This window comes from Cervus canadensis, chromosome 15 (genome assembly GCF_019320065.1).
Source record: "Cervus canadensis isolate Bull #8, Minnesota chromosome 15, ASM1932006v1, whole genome shotgun sequence".
Classification (NCBI taxonomy): domain Eukaryota; kingdom Metazoa; phylum Chordata; class Mammalia; order Artiodactyla; family Cervidae; genus Cervus; species Cervus canadensis.
The window spans coordinates 72,217,650-72,235,181 of record NC_057400.1 but is presented as its reverse complement, the minus strand read 5'-3'; the positions used below and the strand labels follow the sequence as shown (position 1 = coordinate 72,235,181).

General features: G+C 40.8%; 1 non-coding gene across 1 annotated transcript; it reads left to right on the top strand.

The window, feature by feature from the left end:
- The first annotated feature begins 224 nt into the window (after positions 1–224).
- On the top strand, positions 225–354 carry LOC122454082. Its single transcript, XR_006273301.1, has one exon. It is a non-coding gene; the product is annotated as a small nucleolar RNA SNORA19 (small nucleolar RNA).
- The last annotated feature ends 17,178 nt before the right edge of the window (positions 355–17,532 follow it).

The following is a 17,532-nucleotide window of genomic DNA, read 5'->3' as shown; positions in this document are numbered from 1 at the left end:
GGGGTTGTTGTGAGGCTTGAAAAAATTGATACATGCTATGTAGATGTCTGACATATATACTTGTTAGATTATCCAGGGCAGCTGTGCTTGAAGAAAGTCTCACAACTGGCAGCAGGATGTGGTGGTCTGTAATGGTGGCCTACAAAAATAAAGGTCAAATGATATTTTTGCTATTTATTAAATTGGTACATTTTAAAGGCATTCACTTAAATAATCTCTTTGTCATGCACATTTCAGTGACCAGCCTTCTCTTGCATATATAAGCAGTGTTATTACTTATGTGCTATACAAAGAGTTGAAAGTTAATTAGCAGTATAACTAAGTAGTAATGTTGCCAGTCTCCTTCACACAAATTTTTAAAACTCTTCCTCTTTGTAAGAATGTGGGGTTACCAGCCCAGGTTGGATGCATGAGACAAGTGCTCAGGGCTTGTGCACTGGGAAGACCCAGAGGGATGGGATGGAGAGGGAGGTAGGAAAGGGGATCGGGATGGGGAACACATGTAAATCCATGGCTGATTCATGTCAATGTATGGCAAAAACCACTATAATATTGTAAAGTAATAAGCCTCCAACTAAAAAAAAAAATAAATGGGGAAAAAATAAAAGAATGCGGGGTTACCACAGAGAGTGCAGTTTGGCTCTTGCACCATTAATCAGATCAGGGATTACTGGTGAGGAGTATAAGGACCCTTTGCAGACCTTGCAATGAAGTGCCCATGACCCAGGGACACTCAAGTGCAATACCAAGAGAGAGGCTGCAGTCAAGGGGTCCTGAAGGACATGAAGAGCAAGAATCTTGGGGAGCAAGAAAAGCTCAGAGACTGCAGCCTGAACCCTGAACCTGGCCTGCTGCTCCAAAGATAAGGAGACCTTGGGACTAAGATTAGTTCATTCTTTGTTTTTTTCTAAACATGAAGAATCCAGCTGGGGCCAAGAAGTGTGATGGTGGTCTAGTCTGACTTGTGCTGGTCTCTCTGGCTAAAGAATTGAGACGGGGGTCAACCATGTAGAAAGCAGCTTCTAACCCATGCCATTTCCCCTATGCTACCAGGAAGCCTTTGGAGGGGCCTTTCCAGGTGTGGATCTCACTTTCTCTCACCTGTGTTACTAAAGAAACAGTCTTGAGAAGAGTGAAGTGACCTTTTATTGACCTTGAATCCCACCTGCTATGGTTTGATGCCAAACAGAGAGCACAGTCAGGCTTCATCTGCAAAGGATTAATCTATCCCAGTCTGTGGTTGTTAGTCTTTTACTTTAGGTGTTGAGCAAAATCCATCATTCTTTCCTTTTCCCACCTGAGCATCTTCTCTCTTCCAGGCACTCTGTTGGTTATAGAGATCACAGAGATGTGCTTCATCCTAGAATAGGAGGTGGCTGACAGTGTTACACAAAGAGTAGACCATAGAAAGAAAATGACAATGCCAGCAGCTAATCCCTGTTTCTGCTAGAAAGTAAGCTCCCGCCTGCAGAGGCGTCCACCCCCAGCACACCTCCACCACCATCACTGGCAGTGTGTCAGACACTGTAGTAGCTCTTCCCCTTCCCCTCCCCTACTCCTCCACTCCCTCCCTCTGCCCTCTCTGCCATCTACTCTTCTCTCTCCTCTTACTTTTCTTTTTCTTGTCTTCTCTTATCCTTTTATATCGTCCTCTCTTTTCAGCCCTTCGTTTCTTTCTGCTTTTCAGACTTTTGGTAGACCACTTGCACTCAAATCTTCCACTGTCATGGAGCATTTTAAAAGAACTTCTATTCAAGAAATTGTCTTTTTTTTTAATGTGACTTATTTATTTGGCTGCACATTGTGGCATGTTGGATCTTAGTTCCCCAACAAGGAATCGAACCTGTGCCCTCTGCGGTGGAAGCATGTGGAGTCTTGGCCACTGGACCACCAGAGAAGTTCAAAAGATGTGTCTTCTTGAACTTAGGGGACAAATGGGGAGGTCAAGTCTTCTTTCCCTATTCCTCCTGTCTTCTCTAGCTCTGCCTCCAACCCCCCACCCCTGTTCTGTGTCTTTTTCCTTGGAACGAGGCTGGCCACTGTGCCTGCAGTTTGCTTCCTCCCACCTGCAGCACTGTGGAACCACCAGTTCTCTCTTGGGATTAGGGTCCACTAGAAAGCAGGCCTGGATACTGGGAGCAAGAAACCGCACACAAGTCTAAGTCACATGATCCAACCAGTCCTGGATAAGACCCCATACAGGACATTTGGAACCAGATGCTAATTCGCCCATCACTGCTCCTCCTTGGGTCTTTGTGTCTTGACGACACCTCTCTATTGGGAGTTACAGGAAAAGGGGCAAGAAAGCCTGAATCATGCTGGAAAAATATCTTATACTTCAGATATTCACCCTGATTCCCTAAAAGCATCAAAGGTGTCAAGGGGCATCACAGATACCTGGGAAGGGAGAGTACATGGTACTCAAGGGGTTGCTTCTCTTTGCATCTACTGAGAATAAAGCAAGTAAGAAGAGGTATGCTTGCAGGGAGACCTTGGACTTAGTCCCTAGTGCGCTGGTTTAAGATTAGAGGTAAGTGAATGTTACCTCTGACTAGAGTCAATTGACTAAGGGGATAAAAGATCTGTTATTGAACCTCATTAACCACAAGAGTGGGGCAAGCCCATTGTTTTTCTGATTCCTGATTCCCTCATCTACAAAACTGGAGATGACCAGACAATGTGTAACTTTTTTTCCTAACAGTTTGTGGAACTCAATATCAAAGTCTTTCTTAAATTGCAAAATAAGAATAGATGGACTACAGAGAACTTTCGAAAGAGTACTCAGAGGGTTGCAGGAAGTCAGTGAACAGAAAATGTGACATTTGGAATGACTTGTGTAACAGGTTACTGGCAGAGTTAACTGAGATGGGAACAACTGCCCTCAGGAAGTGAAGAGTGAACAAAGGGAAGATTAAGATATCCAAGTTGGGCTCACTGTATGAAAGCCTAAAATCTATGGGTAAAGAAAATTTGGAGAAAATATTTTATAACTAGGAAATTCCCAAGTATCAGTTGTTATTTAGAAACATAGGTGACATATAGGCTTGGCCTGGAACACACCAAGAGTGGATAAGACTGAGATGGGACCCCGTCCTAGAAAGGGGTTGTGGTAGGGTCAGAGCCCACTGCAGGTGCCTAGAGGGTGTCTGACCATCTACAGAGACCTGTGAGGACAGCAGAGAAGGGTGGTACTGAAGGGTCTATAGCAGAGCCACTGAGCTCTTCTTCACCCTCTCCTTCAACAGAATCCACATCCATGTCATCATTATACTCTTCATGGGAAGTCATGTTCTCATAGGGCTCAGAAAACCCTCCTTCCTCATGTTTTCAGTTATGCACCAGGGAACAAGGGCACTGATGAGATCAGTGGAAAGACTCTAAGAGTTCCAAGAAGGCAGCTCCCTAGAAAGGGTTCCATCAACCAGGCAGGATTCTCTGACCTATGGATAGGGAGGACTCTGCTCCAAATCAGGGCACCAGTGAGAAGAGAACAGAACTACTTGTTCTTTAAGAACAGGCAGTGAGGCAAGGTTATGGTGTCAGGATAAGGACCCAAGGCCATTCCGGACACAGTGGAAAGAGAAAGGAGCCAGCATGTGTTGATGCGTATTACAACATATTGCACTCAACCTTTTCTCATGAAATCCTCTCACAAGCCAGAGGTGTACTGATGAACAACTTATTTTTCACCTGAAGTAACTGGGCTCAGTTAAGAAGCCTGAGATCATCATGAGGACTTGAAGTCAGATGTAAACTCTGTTTAGGCTCCCAAGTCTGTGCTCCTGCCCCACTCCTGGAGTCCCTTGTGCCTATGGCAGGTTGCTTCTGGGGCCTGAGAAGAGAAGAGCTTTCTTGAACAATGGGAGTTAGAAGGTTTGTTACCCACCATCATGGGAGAGAGAACCAGCACACAGGCAAATAGCTGCAGGCAGTAGGAGCCAGTCTAGAATTACACCTCAGAGGCACAGTGTGCGTTGCAGCTCCTGAATGCTGCTGCAGGTCTGCTGGCTCACTCATTGACATGAAGATGCAGCCAATTCCCCAGTCCCTGCTGACTCCTGAGGCTCCTCCCATTCCAGTGGCCACAAATGGGCTCACAGCTCCACCAGCTCCTTTGAAGTCTTCTCCTTGGACACTTGGGCCAGATTCATGTGTAGCTCCATAAATAATGGCACCAGATTTTCTGTAGGACACCATCATCATCAAAAGCGGCTTCCAGGCCATTTCCATAGGATCCAACTGCTTTTTGCAGGTTTCCATTTGTCTTTGCTGTCTTCTACTGCATTCCCATCTTCCCTTCCCTACTGCCTGCTGAAGCCCTGCTGACCACAGATAAAACATCAGATGCAGAATAAAGAGCCATACTTAAGCTGCTAAGTTGCTTTCATAAAGGCATAGGATCAAGTCCCTGTAATCAATCCCTTATTCCTCATCACTCCTAGTGGTTCTACTCCTTATATTGAACTCTGACTGATATTGTCACTGTGCACCCCTGCAGAGAATCAGATGGGCATCAATAATGAAAGTCATTCATAGTTACTATAAAGATTTTAAAACATAAAATGCAAATAAAGACCTAATCTAATGTCTAGCATATAGTAGGTCCTCAAATGATGGTAGCTGTCACTGTGCCATTAGGGAACTGGACTATTTCCCTAGTGCCAGGAGCTATTTCCACATGGATAGAAATACTTCATAGCTTTTGGAACCTGAATATGAGATCAAAGACTCTGCACTACAATTCCCACGATGAGGAGTTTAATTATGAACAATGAGAAGGATAATGCATCTGGATTGTTTACAGATAGTTAATGACCTGACGTTCTAAATATAGCTGTGGTTCCCCAACTGAAAGTCAATCTGCTCTGTGGAAGCAGACAGAAAGCCCGACTGCTGGGCAACATTGGTGAGAACAGCTGGAACAAACATTTTCCTCCTCGCCACTAAATGATAAATCACAGCTGTCAATGAATAAAACATTCAGTCTCAGCAATCAAGCAATGGATTTTTAAGGAGCCCTCCCATTTATTAGGTTAGCTATTGATTGCTTGTGAAAAGTCACTGCATCAGAGGGATAATGAATGGGAGAGCAGAGCTCCAACACACAAGGCGAACTGGTCTGTAAGCTTGCCTTCAAGAACTTGATAATATTTAAATTTGTCCCTAATATTTAAAGAATTTATAATAAATATAACCACATGCCATTGGATTTATGATAGGTAATAACAGTTATGTAAAGCAAGAAACAAATGCTGATTAAAGGAATCCAAGCCAGTCGCCCAAAAAGCACCCCCCACCCAGAGCCCTAGGCCGCTGATAGAAATATGATATCACTTTCATATCAATAATGGGGTCCAGGCAGCAGCTGGGAGTGCACAGCTGAGGAGTTCCTCAAATCCTAGACAAATTAGATACTGTTTCATTCAGTTTCCCTTCCTCTTTTTTCTTTTTTTTTTTTTGTCTTGGAACTTGATTTTACTTGTCTGAAGAGTTTAATGAGTCTGTGTGCTAGTCAATGTTTAACAACTGGCTCTCAGGGGGGGGAAAAAAATCCCTTGTTTGTGTTGTTTGTCATATGTGTGCTAGAAGTATTGATACTTCCACCATGCATGATTTTAAGTATCAGTGTGACATCACTGAACACAGAGTTGGGAAGAAATGGTAGCAATGGACTCTGTTGCAGCAGTATGAGCAAACTCCAGTACACCATCTCAACTGTATTGTCTCTGCTTGTGTCCTGGGAGTTGGTTCTACCTGTAAATTAAAGAGTGAGTGGCTAGGACCCCTACCTTTCCTGAATTCCACATTTATACCACACCTTCTGCCAAGAAACCTTGTTCTGTGTCTTATTTGCACAGAGATTAAAAAACATAAAAATTAAATGAATTGTCTCACCCAGGAAGGTTTAAACTACCAAAATGAGGATGTATAAAACACCTTGGCCTTCTGAGATCAAAAAATAGTGGTGGTCTTTCCTAGGTTAAAAAAAAAAAAAAGTAGGCTTTTTTGGATGTCTTCTATATTAAGCACGGAAGATTCAACATGTGTGTCTGCTCCATCACTGTGCTTAACAGGTCATCATCCTCTTTGTACTCACATCATAAGAGCTTCTCCTTATCAACCTAAACCCAGCTTCCTCACGACTAGTCTTTTATGGAGTTAGATATTAACCCAGGGTTTATATGTTTTTGTTGTTAATAATGAATGCTCTAAGGTAGTGCTCTAAATTATCCTTATCCTGGAGTTATCATTTTTGAGATAGAAATGTAGTTCTCAGATATAGTAACTAGAGTCAATACAGAATAGTAGTCAAAAGTGCAAACTATACAGTCATAATTGAATATGAATACTGGACCCACTGCTTACCAGTTCTTGGATAATTACTTCATTGTATCAGTTTCCTATTCTGTGAAATGGAGATGAATTTAGCAATTGCATGCAGCAGATAATGTCTGTGGGTTGACCTGACAGACATTCCAAATTCTTGTTCTCTCTTATTGCAGTTCATCCCACTGTGATGAGAAAGAATCTGAGAAAAAGAAATGCATAGTTGCAGCCTTTCTTGCTGAAAGGATAGCCCTATAACATAAGTTTGGCCATTACATGGAAGCAGAAGTTTCCTTGCATCTCCTGGAAAGGGTTTTACTTTGTCTGATGCAGCCAGCAACAACTTATCCTTCCTGTCTTGAATCAAACGGACGCTTATGGGAGCAGCATTAGCCACTGTGTGAGCATGGGGTAACAGGCACTTAGAAAAGTCCAAGAGAATCACAGAGAGCCTTGAAACCGAGGTCAGGAATACTCTCCAGATTTCCCAGATACAGGATGAAAAAAATCCCTAACTTGTGTGAGTCACTCTGTATCCAGGTTTTCTCTTATCTTAGCATTCCTAATGATAGACTACTTGACAGAAATTTGTGGAGATTATATGAAATGATACTGGAGTGCTAGCACACTGCTTGACAAATAGAAAGCACTACAGAGTGTACACTATTATTTATTACTGTCAGTCTATCATTATTCATTACTATGCAGGACCAACGCCTTCTACTATATCCCTGACAACATCTAACATGGCCAAGTGCATCAACATAAGGGTTGCCATTTGATGCCACAATCTATGCCTTGGAGGAATTTTCAGGTTTAATAAAGACATAATCATATGCATATATATATATATATATCAGTCTCAAGGCATTTAAAGGCAATGGTTAACTGTATAAGCATTTGGTTCAGGAAAGCACTTGTAGGACTTCTGAAAAGGAAAGATCGCTGTGTTGAGTGGTCCAGGGAGGCATCCAGAGGGAGGCTGGTCTTAGAATGGGCCCTGAATGGCAATGTCAGAGTGGGCTGCAGGCGTTGGAAGTGCAAACTGATGGAGGTTTCTCTGGGGAAATGTTCGTAACACTGTAATAATGTCTGCCCAAAAAGGTGCTGTTGGCTCCTGCCAGTCCCCTTCACCTCGAGTACTCATTCCCAGCTCCTGCTGCCTTTTTCTCCAGAGAATCACCCTTGGCTGATAGGAACTGTCTGATTGGGAGATTATGTTCCCTCCCACATGGGCAGCTCACAGCTAACTGACTGAGAAAAGTCTGCTCCTTGTTCAACTGCACTCTGTGGTCCACTCTCCACTCCAGAACCCCCTGTGGGATCAGGCTGAAGTCAGACTCCAGTTGAGAGCACACCTTTAGCTCCGTGCCTGGTTCTATCCTTCTTCCTTTATCTTCTTTCTCCTGAGATCACTCTCTCAACAAATCAAGTGCACGTGACTCTCTGTCTCAGGATGTGCTTCTGGGGACACTGACCTGGTTCATTGCAGATATTAAATCGAGAAATGCTGAGCAAGTGATTGGAGCAATAGTAGCTTCATGCACTCATTTGCTTATTCGTTTGTTTATTCTTTCAATAAACCCATGTTGAGCAACTGCTGTAGGTTCACTGCACAGGCATTTATGAAGCAGAGCAAAGACATGATCTGTGTCTTCCACAGACTAGCAGATAAAAGTAACCATCAGTGTCCTTTGTCCATGGGATTTCCCAGGCAGGAATGCTGGAGTGGGTTGCATTTCCTTCTTCAGTGGATCTTCCTGATCCAGGGATCAAACCCGGGTCTCCTGCATTGCAGGCAGATTCTTTATTGCCACACCACCAGGGAAGCCCCATAAAAGTAACCAAGCCACAGTGAAACAGGAATAAATGTGCAGGCCAGAGGCACACAGGCTTGAGCTAAATGCTGATTTATTGCTAGTATCACCTTGAACCAGTCACTTAACTCCTCTGAGCTTCTTTGTTTTCTTCTGAAATAAAATAAATAAATAAATAAACCTATTTACTTGGTAACTGATGGAAGTAAACAAGATAATGGATGTAATTTCCTAACTCATGGCTAGAATCCAATTATGCTGGATCTCAGTGCTAAGATTATAAGTCTTTATCTTGGGCTAAAGAGGAAGAATGATCTATGAATTGGAAAAGGACAATATTTAGAAAAGGAATGCTTCTATTTCTGGTTCCTCTATCTAAGATTATTTTGAAACTCAACCTTCAAAATCTTTGAAGCTCAACCCCAGATATTATAGAAATTCAACTTGAATCTCTCCTCCTGCTCAGCAATCTACCTACACAAGATAGCTTTATATTAAGAAGAAGAAAAGAAGGGGGTGAGGATGAGTAGGAGAAGAAAACAAAAAGAAAGGTAAAGAAAAGAAAAAAATTATTGCAACCCAACCCAGGGTTTACGTCTGCTGATTTATCAAAAATTTCCTGCCAGAAGTGACCTTTCAGAACAGCCCTTGAAATATTCCTCTCCTGTGGGAGACAGGGATTCAGTGAGCCCAGTAGCAGCTGCCGTGCATAAAATGAGAAATTATTCTGAGCAGCTTATTTGCTGGAAAAGTACTGATTTGGAGTCACCCCACATTTTGTGAAATATTTCCCATCTGTATCTTGGGTTCCAAATATCCTGGAAGGATCCTACTAAGTAGACCATGTGGCTTGGATTTCTAGCACAGAGACTGGTATATAGTCATTTTTGAACCTGAAATTTATCTAAAAAAGAATTAGTAACTTAGCCTTACAAAATGTTATTCATTTATTCTCATAACTGCCAAAAACAATAGTTTTTAATGCAAATGAAAAGGCCAGTTTCCTGCAATTACCTGAGAATGTGCTTTACTTTATGCAAGGTATTGTATCAACTTGCAGCAATTACCAAGCCCGTTTGTGATCCATCACAGAATCTGACAAAACATGGATTTTCAGTGTGAGAGTCCCAGAATGCTAATTTGTAAACCTGTCAGATTTGTCACAGTGGTGAGAAATGGTGTTAAAATTGCTTTCGATGTCTTAATTAGTGGTAGCCTTCCAGAGAAATACAATATCTCCAGCTCATTTTTCTTTTCGTTTCTTGATTTGTTTTTCAACAAGATTATTAAAATTTGAATCATGATGATCCTCAGAAAACAGCATGCAATTTAAGAACGCTGATGCAAATATGATTGGGTTGGAGGGGAGCTTTTGGTTGCTCCAGAATGCTAAACGACGGGGTCAGACTTTGTGTCCTGTCTTTTGTTTTTACATTGACCGTTGGGCCTTAAATGGAGACACCCTTTGGAGGAACTGTGGCATCTCTGGTATGGTAGAGCAGCAAGTCACTTACATCCAGTGTTAAAAAACTTCACTGTGTGATACCCTCAGGTAGTAACACTATCATAGTTATTCTTTACTGGGCAATAACACACCAGACTCATTGATGTAATAGACTGCATCTCCTCCTGTCTAATTGTTCCCACGACCCCGGAGCATAGCATCCAGATATTCCAAGTACAAAACAGGGACTAAGATCAGTAACGAGATGCACCTTGATCACACAGCCAGCAAATTATCCCATTGCTGGAATCTGCACTGGTAGTTGCTGCTTTGTCTTGCACTTGGAGGGAAGGTTCTGAATATTTTCACCGGGAAAGTAGATGATGACAGCAGGGTTCCCAGTCTCCTACAGGCTTTGGTCTTTCACATGGTCTCTGAGCCACAAATGGCTGGTGCCCACTCATCTCTGCCTTTTGCCAGATCTGATTTATATATACCTTTTTAGGACCTCCATAATTCACCTCCAAGTTCTACGTTGAACATTTATTGTGTATTTTACATGCTGTTTTGTTATCTGTCTAATCCCACAGAATTTTCTGCAGAGTTTATTAAGAAGAAAAGAAGATTAATTTTAATATTGTTTTCAGGCTTTTCCCCCTGAGTTAGAACCACTGTACTGTACTGCATGTTTGATGAAGAGAGGAAGCCTGAGACTCAGCTTCTTCTAAGTGTCTGTCTCTTTGTGACCCCATGGGCTGAAGCCTGCCAGACTTCTCTCAGCAAGAATGGTGGAGTGGGGTGCCATTGCCTCCTCCAGGGGACCTTCCCTTCCCATGGATTGAACCCACATCTCTTAGATTTCCTGTGCTGACTGGAAGATTCTTTACCACTAGCACTACCTGTGAAGCCCTGAGTGTCTGTCTAGCAGCTGGTTTTTCCATGCAGAGTGTTCTCCCCCTACAGGAGGAAACTGCTCCAGGAAAGCAAACCATTAAAAGTAGCTATTAATAGAAAAGAAGAGGTTTCTGCAGCATCTCTGTGGGACCACAGTTATTTCTGTCCTATGTTGAAATATTTCACCCCAAGAAACAATGGCAGAGGTACTGAAGTTTCTATTTACCATGAAATGGCCCCTTCTCTATGGTTCTCACCTTTGTTTGTAAAGTGGATGCAAGCAGCTTTTTTTTTTTTTTTTGGTGAAAGAGCTATCTGCAGGAAGCTCCTTTTGTCTTGTCACTTTAGCAGATCTGTATTGTAACCAACCTTAAAACAGCAGGCCATGCTCTGCTCATCTCCAGCCCAAGCACAACTTTTGAATCTTTTGATCACACTGTACCTTGCCTAATTTGTTGGTTCTTTCCTTCATCAAAGAAGTAGAAATGAAGAATAAGTAATTAACAGATGACCAAGCAAGCAGTCATCTTGCAAATAGACTGTGTGAACAAGGTAGCTTGTGTACACATTGTGTGAACAAGATGGCATCTAAAGAAAGATCACTAGGAGTCAACAAGCATGCAAACACTGGGAGATGACTATGAGTTTGATCCCTTATCTCAATAATTAGCTAAGATTACTTCCTGCTTTCCCTTTAAAAACTTTCGTGGCTGAGCAGAATCTTCAGAGTTTTGGGGATTTGAGTTCACCTTGGACTTCTTTGGTGGTAAAGTGTAAGGAAGTCCATCTGCCAATGCAGGGGACACATATTCCCTGATCTGGGAAGATTCCACATGTCGTGGGGCAACTAAGCCCATGTGCCACAACTACTGAGCTGTATGCTGTAACTGCTGAAGCCCACATGCCCTAGAACCAGTGCAGACTGCACGGAGAACAAACCAGTCCATCCTAAAGGAGATCAGTCCTGAATATTCATTGGAAGGACTGATGTTGAAGCTGAAACTCCAATACTATGGCCACCAGATGTGAAGAACTGACTCATTGGAAAAGACCCTGATCCTGGGAAAGAATTGAAGGCAGGAGGAGAAGGGGATGACAGAGGATGAGATGATTGGATGACATCACCGACTAGATGGACATGAGTTAGAGAAAGCTCTGGGAGGGAAAAAAAAAGAAAGCTCTGGGAGTTGGTGATAGATAGGGAAGCCTGGTATGTTGCCTGGTATGTTGCAGTCCATGGGGTCACAAAAGTCAGACATGACTGAGCGACTGAACTGAACTAGACAGAGTTCACCTTCTTCCAAGATGCTGGCTTCCTGATTAAAAGCAATAAACAATACTTGCCCCACAGGTATCAATTTTCAATCATCAAGCAAGTAGTGGGACTAGAGTTCAGTAACATGTATACGTGGACACCTCCAAGCAGGCACCCAGGGAGCCCATAATGAGGCAGGCTCCATGAGATCAGATTTTTAAAGTTCCCCCATCTTTAATATGTGCATTACCTGTACATGTGTACATTTGGCTTTTTTTAAATAAATAATTCTATAAGAGATGATCAATTCTCTGTATTTTATCTGAGTTTAAAAAAATCACTGTATTTTATCTGAGTTTTGAATAGGTATCATGTAAATCTAGAGATTAAAAAGTTTTCAACACATGATGCCAAACTGATGTTTGCTGTGGTGTATTGAGAAACAAAAAGAAATAAACGCAGGAAGGAAAAAAAAAAAAAAGAATTCACCACAGTCAGCTGGGTTTACTGTCAGAACTAGACATAGCAATGGCCTAAGAAGCTGGCTAGAACAAGGCATGTGCTAGAGTCCCATACCAGACCAGAGTACCTATTTTAATTCTGTCACATCGTGCCAAGAGATCTTAGGCAAGTCATTGAGCCTCTGTGTTTAACACTTCCTTCATCCATAGCCAATATCTTCAACACAGTAGGAGTTGGCACAAGGGAAATTTTTTTAAATCAAGTATAATGTTGGACATCCATGAAGCACTAAATACAATTTTTTTCTTTATATTGTGATTATCTTGTTGAAATGGGGTTCATCTCAAATCATGGCCATAAACCTAGAAAATATGTAATATTCTTGGTGAGATAGGAAAGCTACAGATAAAAATAAGTAATACAAAAAAACAGAGGTAAATTCATCAAGGTCCAAGTGGCAAAGAAAATCAGAGGAAAGAGAGGATTCCACATAGGCTAAGTGAGAGTTCAAGGTGCCGATGGGGTTTCTCCAGAATCTGTAAGGAGTGGAAGCAGGAGGGCAGTTAGAGGTGACAAGATGCAAAGCCAGCCCCACATACGGAAGTGGTGAGGCCACCATGGGATGTGGTGGGAGGCCACCCAGGAGGTCGCCAGGCAACATGTAGAGGGGCACACCCTCCTATAACCTCCAGGCTCTGCTGGAAAGTGGGTCTTCCCAGCTCAGGAAGTGGGCCACACAACAGCACCTGGCTTAAAGACCACCAGAGGATCCCTTCAGATCGGATCTCGTAATGATCCCTGACACTGCAAGAAAATGTGTGTGAGTGGAAGAGATGGGACACTGTTCTCAAAGAGGAGATGCAGAATTCTCAAGAGATTTGTGATGAAGGCTCTAATTCTGAGCAGTTAAGAAACAGTGACTAGAAGGAGAGCATACCCCAAACCATTTTGAGTAATGCTCAAAGTTCTCCAAGCCAGGCTTCAACAGTATGTGAAGCATGAACTTCCAGATGTTCAAGCTGGATTTAGAAAAGGCAGAGGAACCAGAGATCAAATTGCCAACATCTGTTGGATCATCAAAAAAGCAAGAGAGTTCCAGAAAAAAACATCTACTTCTGCTTTATTGACTATGCCAAAGCCTTTGACTGTGTGGATCACAACAAACCGTGGAAAATTCTTAAAGAGATGGGAATACCAGACTACCTGACCTGCCTCTTGAGAAACCTGTATGCAGGCCAGGAAGCAACAGTTAGAACTGGACATGGAACAACAGACTGGTTCCAAATCGGGAAAGGAGTACATCAAGGCTGTATATTGTCACCCTGCTTATTTAACTTATACGCAGAGTACATCATGAGAAATGCTGGGCTGGAGGAAGCACAAGCTGGAATCAAGATTGCCACAAGAAATATCTATAACCTCAGATAGGCAGAAACCACCCTATGGCAGAAAGTGAAGAAGAACTAAAGAGCCTCTTGATGAAAGTGAAAGAGGAGAGTGAAAAAGTTGGCTTAAAGCTCAACATTCAGAAAACTAAGATCATGACATCTGGCCCCATCACTTCACGGCAAATAGATGGGGAAACAGTGGAAACAGTGGCAGACTATATTTTTGGGGGGCCAAAATCACAGCAGATGGTGACTGCAGGCATGAAATTAAAAGATGATTCCTCCTTGGAAGAAAAGCTATGACCAACCTAGACAGCATATTAAAAAGCAGAGACATTATTTTTCAAAAAAAGATCCATTTAGTCAAAGCTATGGTTTTTCCAGTAGTCATGTATGGATGTGAGATTTGGACTATAAAGAAAGCTGAGAGCCAAAGAATTGATGCTTTTGAACTGTGGTGTTGAAGACTCTTGAGAGTCCCTTGGACTGTAAGGAGAACCAACCAGTCCATCCTAAAGGAATACAGTCTTGAATTTTCATTGGGAGTATTGATTCTGAAGCTGAAACACCAATACTTTGGCCACCTAATAGGAAGAACTGACTCATTGGAAAAGGCCCTGATGCCAGGAAAGATTGAAGGCTGGAGGAGAAGTGGATGACAGAGGATGAGTGGTTGGATGGTATTACTGACTCAATAGACATGAGTTTGGGTAAACTCCGGGAGTTGGTAGTGGACAGGGAGGCCTGGCATGCTGCAGTCCATGGGCTCACAAAGAGTTGGACACAACTGAGCAAATGAACTGAACTGAACTGTATACCCCAAACCATCTGGTTTAGCAAGTGAAGCAAATAGTCATGAAATTTATTAGACAGAGAAAACATTTATAGAAAAATTATTTAAAAATAAACTCAAGAGCAACCATCAGCAAATAGAAATAAAACCCCAGATGTTAGTATGTGAAAAAACATGTGGCACATGATCGATGTGTAACCATATAATTTTTGTTTCAAAATTGGAAACATTTGAGCATGAGAGAAAGCATTAAAAATATCTAAGGTTTAAAAACTATTTATTGATTACAAATTAGTTGTATTGTATTGTTGAAGCCACAAAATTGTCCTATTCAAAATCTATTTTAAAATAATTTAAAATATAATCTATATAAATTAACTTTAAAACAAAAATTACAAAAACAAATTTATATCAATTATGTGGACATCTTATATCCTTGGTTTCTATTCATGCAGTTCAACCAACTTTTCAGTCATATCTTTCTAATAACAAGACACTACTATTTTTCTGAAGAAGGTATTCTCTTTCATTGTATGTTTTACCTTTTGTAAATTGTATTGAAAAATAATATATATATGTTACTATATATTTTATATACATATATACACACACACACACTGATGTTCACTGATTGTTAAGTGTAGAGTTTGATGAATTCTCACAAAGTAAATAAGTCCAGGTCAGGAAGATCCCCTGGAGGAGGAAATGGCAACCCAGTATTCTTGCCTGAGAATTCCATGGACAGAGGAGCCTGGTGTGCTACAGTCCATGGAGTGGCAAAGAATTGAACACGACTGAAGTGACTTAGCAAGCACGCAACCAGCATTCGCAGCAAGAGATTAAGTGTTACTAGCACTCCAAAAGCCTCCTTGTGTTGCCTCCCCACACTTCCCACTCAAATTTAACTACTCTCCTCACTGTTGACAACATGGACTACTTTGCTCACTTTTGAACTTTATAAAAATTCAATTGCACATGTTTCTCTTAAGATTATGCTTTTGATGCTTATATGTATAGCTGTGTATTTGTATATAATTGTGGTTTGTTCTCATGTCTGTATAATAATGTAGGAATATATCACAATTACTTTTTTTTATCCATTTTACTTTAAAAGGATATCTGAGCTATTGCAGTTTTCACGTTTATAAATAGTGCTGCAATAAACATTTTTACATAGGTTTTAGATGCATTTTATCTTGAGCATGTAACTAAGGAGTAGAATTGTTGGGTGCTGGAGTATGTGTATATCTGACTTTAGTAGATACTGTCAAGTGCTGTTCACCTCTATGGTGTAAGAGTTCCCGATGCTCTGCATTTGGTATTGTCTTTGTTTTTCATTTTAGCAACTATGGTAAGTGGGCAGTGCTGCATCATTGTTTTAGTTAGCAATTGCTGTGTAACAAAATACACCAAAACTTACAAGCTTAAATAACCACTATTTTACTACATGGGCCAATTATATGGGTCAAAAGTTTTGGCCTATTGTTTAAGGCAGTGCTTTTGCTAGTGTTTCCAGGGAACACCCATGCTGCTGTAGTCATCCAGAGGCTAAACTGGTACTGGGCCATCATGGCTACAGTCACATGTGTGATATTTCATAGTCATGACTGGCTCTGCTTCCCTCTCCAGATGTTCTGTCATCTTCAAGGGGGCTGGCCTGGGCTTCTTTGCATGGTGGCTGCAGCATTCCTAGGAGGTCTTCAGCAACACTTCTTCCACGTTCTACTGGTCAAAGTGAGTTACAAGGTCATTTCAGATTCAAGGCCTTCTGGTGTCTTGTATGGAAGCTTGTCAGTCTTGTGGAAATTCATGTTATCCTCTCATGGAAGGAAAAACTAATTCTCATTTCAAAAATCCATGCCTACAGAAACTAAGAAGTTAATGAAGCCTCCTTTGCAAACAATATAGCTGCAATTATTGCGTGTTAATTTACATTTCCCAGATGATTAATGGATTTTGTCATTTTTATTACTTTCTATGGCCCTTTCAATGATTGCTCTTGTCTTTTGCCCTGTGAAACTATGTATTATATATTTTGGATAAATGACCATTGCTAGATGTATTTATTATATATAATCTCTGCTCTATGCACTGGCCTTTTAACACTTAACAATGTCCTCTGATAAATGCAGATTCTCAATTTTAGTGTGGTTAGCAGTAGTTTTCTAAAATATTAGCACTTCTATTCCCTATTTAAGAATATCTTCCTACCATCAAGCCATGGAGATATATTTTATGTTGTATTCTTAGAGTATAATAGTTTTGCTTTCTATATTTACATGAGCAATCCACCTGAAATTGATTTTTGTGTAAACTGGGAAGTAGGGGCCAAGATACATTATTCTTCCCATGTGGAAGCCAATTAAAACAGTATGTTAAATATAATAACTTTTACATATTGCACTGGAGTATCACATTTGTCATAAGTGGTGGTGGTCTGTTTTCTTGAATGATGGATCGTATTATAGTCCCAATAACAATACAGGAGGGGTTCAGTTTTCCTTTGCCCAAAAAGTATTTGATGTTGTCACTATTTTTTAAAAATTTTGCTTTAGTTGCTCTGATATGTCTATATTGATATCTCATTGTGATTTTAATTTGCATCTCCTTGGTGGGTAATTATGCTAAACATCATTTCATGGGCTTACTTTCCATCTGTATATCTCTTTGTTGAAATTTCTGTTCACGACTTTGGTCATTTTCTAATTTTAATTTTAAATTTCTAAACTGTTAAATGTTTGGAGTCCTTTATATATTATATATAGTAGTACTTTGCTGAATATGTGGTTTGCAAATGTTTTCACCTAGTCTGTAGTTTGTCTTTCATCCTACCTATGTGAGTTTTTGCAGAGCAACAGTTTGGGTTTTTTTGTATTAATAACGCCCAGTTATCAAAATTCTGTTTTAATCATTTCTGAAAGCATGCTCTTTTATATAAAACCAATTTTATATAAACATTGACTCATTTTGTCTTTTATCTACTGTATTACTATTTGTTTTCTATAATATCTTTTCAATGTTCCATTTTATCTTTTTACCTTCTAAATTAATTAGATATTTTCATCAGTATCATTTTTCTATTAACTTATGACTGATACATTCTTTCATTATTCATTCAGAATTAATCCTAGATATTCTAAAGGCATGTTATT